The sequence below is a fragment of the Galeopterus variegatus genome, unplaced genomic scaffold, assembly GCF_000696425.1.
Source record: "Galeopterus variegatus unplaced genomic scaffold, G_variegatus-3.0.2 Scaffold1712, whole genome shotgun sequence".
Classification (NCBI taxonomy): Eukaryota; Metazoa; Chordata; class Mammalia; order Dermoptera; family Cynocephalidae; genus Galeopterus; species Galeopterus variegatus.
The window spans coordinates 249,905-256,056 of record NW_007727823.1 but is presented as its reverse complement, the minus strand read 5'-3'; positions in this window follow the sequence as shown (position 1 = coordinate 256,056).

Genomic DNA, 6,152 nt, shown 5'->3' with positions numbered 1-6,152 from the left:
AAATAATTTAACTAAATTCTATTTCAATAAAGAAAAATCAGATTTGCATTTTAATGTTTTGCTGATAATTATTTTTTAATACTTTATAAGAGTATAGTGTTAGGTATTGCTACCATAATGCTACAAACTAAAGTCCTCTAAAACTCAGCGATACATGAGTCTATATAGGTCAGTGAGGAAGTTCAGCTGCTCTGGGCTGTGTCCACTTAGGCGTCTGTGGTCAGTTTCAGGGCGGCTGGTTGATCACTCTGGGGGTTGGCTGGCTGCCAGCTAGTTTAGGACAGCTTCAGCTGGGATGAGGACCCGTGGCTGTGCTCCGTGTATCTTTTCCTCCAGGAGGTTAGGCCAGGCATGTCCTCATGGCTATGGTACAGGAATATGAGCAACAAGAGAGCAATCCCAATGTGCAGGCGTTTTTCAAACCTCTGCTTGCCTGGTATTTGCTAACATCCCATTGGCCAAAGGAAGCCATATGGCTGAGCTCAGAGTTCAGGGCTGGGATAGAGCACATGTGAGGAATGAAGAACTGGGGCTATCAATGAAATTACTCTACCTGGTGTTTAATGTCACACTCTTGAGCATCACTGATTTAGCTTTATTGCTAGGAGAGCTCAGCTATAATATGAGGTGATTCACCTAGATTGTTATTATTCTATCCAGCTTTAAACCTTGAGAAATCTGTGGGTACCAGCGGAACCCCACTGCTCTTGAAATCTAATTAAAGGTCACATGAGATTCTGATAGGGCTTTTTGTGTTCTACTAATATTTCATGATTTATGTTCTCAATACTCACTAAGGAAAATGAGATAGGACTAGGTTTCCTGCCCTGGGGGCTAGGGATTTTTTTCTCATCTAAATTCTTTGGAAATTTTGCTTGCAAGTTTGAACCAGGTTCTCCCTTAATTTTGGGTTAATAACTTAGTAGCAGCATTTAGAAGACAAGTTCTGTAATCTTTCTACACAGCAGTGCTGGTTTTATTTTATTTATTCAAAAAAATTTTTTGAGACTCTACTAGGTGCATTTTGCTAGGCTCTGAGGTTACAATGGTGAATAAGATAGACACGGTCCCTGTCTATTTGAAATTTATATTCCTGTGGGTGAGATTGGGAGTAGCAGTCATAAATAATTGGAATGGACACACTATTTCATACCAGGTAAATCCCAGCTCTGTGGGAGCTATAATAAGTAAGAATACAAATAAATAAATTAAATATTGCAGCATGTGACTCATTCTAGGAAAGAAATAAAGAATAAGTAGAAAGGAAAGCAATGGCCAGATTTGTTTTCAGATATATAGGCATTTAATTGTGCTATCTCATCTATTAAATTTTAAGTTCTCTTGAAGTAGTTTCCATGACTGTCATTTCCAATGTATCTCTATGTGACACCTTGAAATGGTGCTAAACACTTGTCAGGCTTTGAACAAATGTAGCTGTGACCAGCTGACAGGGCATCCTTGGGTGTTCAGTCACCCATTTCCAAATTTCCTTGTTGGTCATGGTCACAATACACTCTTCAGTTGTAACCTTTTTACTGCCTTTCTTTGTCCTCTTTATTTCTTCATGTCTTGCTAGTGTGTGGCTGATAAGGGTCAGAAAGGAAAATGTCAGGGGCAGTTGGGTTTAATGAATCAGAGAACAGCTATTTACATAAAAATGCCAACTCCACAACTGTGGCATTGTCAGGAGAAAATGGTTGGGTTTCATCAATGACCAGCCTAGAAGGGAAGGACACTAATGTGGCCACCCAATGCCAAGTTCAAGAAAAATGCAGAGGAGCTGTGCTTACAGATGCAGGTTTTCAGTTTTAATCTAGCCTGTGTTTTAGTTTCCATGGCTATTTAAAAAAAAATTTTGGACCTCCATGAACTTCAGGAGCTCTAATATACAAAGTTTAATTCATGTCTAAAGACTGAACCCTTGGGCAAATAAAGTTGGAAGGGAACAGATAGAAACTCAATCTGTCAGCTTGCCTGAAATCTTCCATGTGGATATTTCTAGGCTCCAGGACACAATCGTAGCTTCCTTGAGGGGTTTCACACATCTCTGAGGATTTGGGGTACTGGAGGACAGGACATATTATTTACTTCTTCTGGAATTTTTTTACTCCCTGGGAAAAGATCCTAAAAACAAGAATAGAAGGATGATGAATTACCACCCTGATCTTTCTTAAAGATGTTTTCAACTTCCTGGTCTAAAATGGTAATCATTTGGGAAAACTTCATAACTGATGTAACTAATGCATTCTTAAGAGTTTCCTGTATTGTGGCTTTGTTGGGTTTGGGATTTGATTTTATCCGACTTTAAAGCTAAGATGTTAGCCTGTTACAGTTTTGTGAATGTTAATAGAGGACATGAAACTCCTGGGTCAGAGTCAATGGACATTATTCTCACAATACATGAAGGGGCAGAAGCGTCAGCATATTTACATTCATTTCCTTTGCTCTCAGGTTCCAAGCAGATGATGAAACAAGCCCAGCTGCCACATACCCATGCAGCATGTGTGTTACAGGAGACAGACACTGAGCTTGGGAATCCACTGCTCCTACAGCAAGCAGTAAGCAAGCCTGATCTCTAGCTCAGAGGAGACATTACCTCATCACTCAAGGTCGCTTACTTGCTGCAAATAAACTCTAAGAAATGGCTCAGGTAAAGAGTGGTCAGAGCCTTGCATCCTCGGCACAACCAGCAAGAAAAGAGCCCAACAAAGACTGTCTCCCAGCAGGCTTTGAGTCATATGAAATTGCTGTTTTCATAGGTCAAAAAAAAGTTCATGTAGTGGTGATTTTATATGGCTCACTTATTATCTCAGTGCTAATAAAAGTATTTCCATAATGCCTTTTCTTCCCCCCCCCCCTTTTTTTTAGGATGTTTGACTATAGTGCATTTTCTGTTACTATTCTTTCCTTCCACCTAACTCTTAGTGCTTTTTTTCATAACTATTCCTACAAAGGATCTAAATCTTGACTTATGGATAAATTTAAAGTTTAAAATGATGCAAAATGATAAATTCAGATAGTATCCAAGCTTCTAGCTCTGTTTTTTTTTTCCTACAGCAGTGTTAAAATGAGTTATATTTTTGTTTTCACCATGTATGTCCAAGCTACTATTTCCCTTCCTTTTCTTATGTAGTCTACCAATCTCCTGATATGTTACTAAAAATATATTTTCATATCACCCTAGTATTGTTCTTATGTATATAATTTGAATCTGACATAAATTTGTTATGGCACTAAGAAGCCCACTGCCCAAGAATATAAAATTGCAATGCTAAATACAAAGGAGTAAAAAGAAAAACCACTGAAATTAATAATGATTAATTTCTGTTATGATATGCAGTGATCAAAACACTTTGTGTGTTACCTTGTGTGATATTCATAAGAATCCCAAGTTAGATACTTTTATTTATTTAAATAACATGACCATGGTCACACTGTTTTTATTAATTGTTGACTAATCAGATAATTTATTGGGATAGGAATTATCCAGTTCCGGGATGTCAGAATTACTCTCCAGTGGACATGATCAGTGCTTTGCCAAGATCCCTTCAGGCCCCTTCTGCATTCCTCTTCATTGCTGTTGTATGTTTTGCCTCCAACAGCTCACACCTGCCTGACTCTTTCTTCTGATAGCTGCCCCTGAGCTGCTGCATGTGCTCTGCCTGCAGCCACAGAGAGCTAGAAGTGTGTGGCAGTTACACCCACCCCCAGAAATCCTTGGCCCCTGCCTGGATGGTAGCTGCTGGGTCCAGGAGGATAAAAGCCCAGTTCCCTTGCAGTGGGTGGTGTAACTTATATTCCAGAAATTATGTGGGGTGAGATTGAAGTTATCTTCCAAAGAACTTTCCCCGAGCTTGCACACTTGCTTGGCCACCTCCCTTTCCCGTCCTGTGTCTCCCTTTCCCGTCCTGTGTCCTTACTTGCTTACCAGTTTCTCTTGGGAGCACCTCCTTAATACATCACTTGTACATGAATCCTCACTTCTGGACTTGCCTCTGGGGAACTGAGTGTAAGACAACTCCCTGTGGAATTACAAGTATTCCTAAAACATCATAAATTTTTAATTTTCTAAAGTTGACCTTTAATACAAGAATTACTATTATTTAATATTCAGAATATGCCTGGGGATTACAAATGTTGTATGGACAGAAATACCCTATTTTAGAGATGTTAGCATTCTAGATCATGAATCATCTTGTTCCAGATAAATAAGACCTTTACCTTGGTAAATCATATGCATTTCCAGTTGGGTCTCTTATTAAAGGCACAGTAAAAAATGTGGATTTTTTACTTTATGTGGATTTTAGCCTTTATGGATTTGTAAATTTTGAAGTAGTTGGTCTTATGATAAGACTTTATGAGAAAATAATAGCCACTTATTACAGTTTTCCACTCTGCTGTAATCAAGACTTCCCAGTCTTTTCTTAGCTACTCTGAAAAAGGGATTTTATTTTTTCCTTAGGATTCATTCATTTAAGGTAATAAAAATAAATTAAAAAATAAAGCTCCAAGGAGCTTTAATAGTGGGTGTATTAACTCCTATCCCGCTAGTATGTTCCTTTCCCACAGAGCTGTTATCACATTTTTTATGAGAATTTTTTTGAAAAAAACACATTTGTGAAAGTCAGCTCCAAAGCTTCAGACCCAAGATGAAGTGTCCTTTCTCTTTACATAGATGGTGCAAATGCAACCACAGGAACACAGAGAAGGTAAAGAGTGATACATATTCAATGGTGTGAATCCACAGAAACCTAGTTGACTAGGTCGAAGTGGAAAATCAGATTGGGATCAGGTGGGTGAACGTCCCTAATACCAAGCAGGAGTCCAGACATGACTGCTCTAGGCTGTGGGGAATGCCAACACTTCTGCACAGGGCAAATAAATAAATGTGTTGTGTAAAAAATTAGTCTGGAAGGATGAACTAGAGTGAGATAACTGGAGGGGAGAAGTGAGGCAAAACAGTTTAGAAAATATCCTGTGCATACATAAACTGAATAAGGCCTAAGTAGACTTGGTGGCCATAGAGATAGAAACAAGGGACAGAAATCAGAGACATTATTCAGACAGATTCAATGTGGGATCTATTCGAATACAAAAGATGCGAAAAAGGAGTGTTGAAATTATTGGGAGTGGCTGATGAGAAAAACTGTGGTGTTAGAAGGTCATGAGAACTTAAACAAGGGACAGAAATCAGAGACATTATTCAGACAGATTCAATGTGGGATCTATTCGAATATAAAAGATGCGAAAAAGGAGTGTTGAAATTATTGGGAGTGGCTGATGAGAAAAACTGTGGTGTTAGAAGGTCATGAGAACTGGTCTTCAGTCTCCTTTGCTTCACCCCTACCTGGGAGGGTATCATGATGCTGACAATGGACTTACAGATGCTCGGAAGCCAGGAGAGAAGCAGAATGGAAAAATGAGGAGCCATTCAGTTTCAGATATAAAGTAGAAAATGCAGAAATGTCCTGTTGAACTGTCAGTTCAAACTTTGAGTTAGTTTTCCATGTTTAAATAAGGTGTTGTCACAAGCAACTTCATTTCAATCTCATGTTTCAAACTTTATTCGATATGGAAACTTGCTAATAAGCCTTTAAAAACTATAATCTCCACCAGTTTCCTCTTGCACATATGCTAGTTTACCCTATAACATTTACTTTATAATTAGGTTTGTAAGTCTATCGCTTTAAAGGTTGACTATTTTCTCTAAGGCTGTTGCTTAAATGATGTTTTACAGCAGAATTCTTATTTCAAATAAAAATTTACCTTGAAGCATGATATATAAATCAAAAACAGAAGTGCTCTGCCTGATTTGGGGAGAAGAATGGGTAGTGGGTCTGGAGATGCTCCTCCTACCCCAATTTCCCTGTACTTATGGCTCAAATTGTGGACCATGGACCACTAACATCAGTCTTAGCTGGGAGCTTTTAGAAATACTTCTTGGACATCAATGCTTGCATTTAATAAAATCCCCAGGTAATTTGATGATCTTGAAAATTTAGGTAGCACTGCTTTCGAGTATATAAATCACCTGGAAGGCTTGCTAAAACAGATTCTTGGAGGCATCAGTAGATCAGCGGTGGACGTGAGATTTTGCATGTTTAACAAGCTCTCAGGTGATGCTGATACTGGTGGTCTTTAGACTACTACAC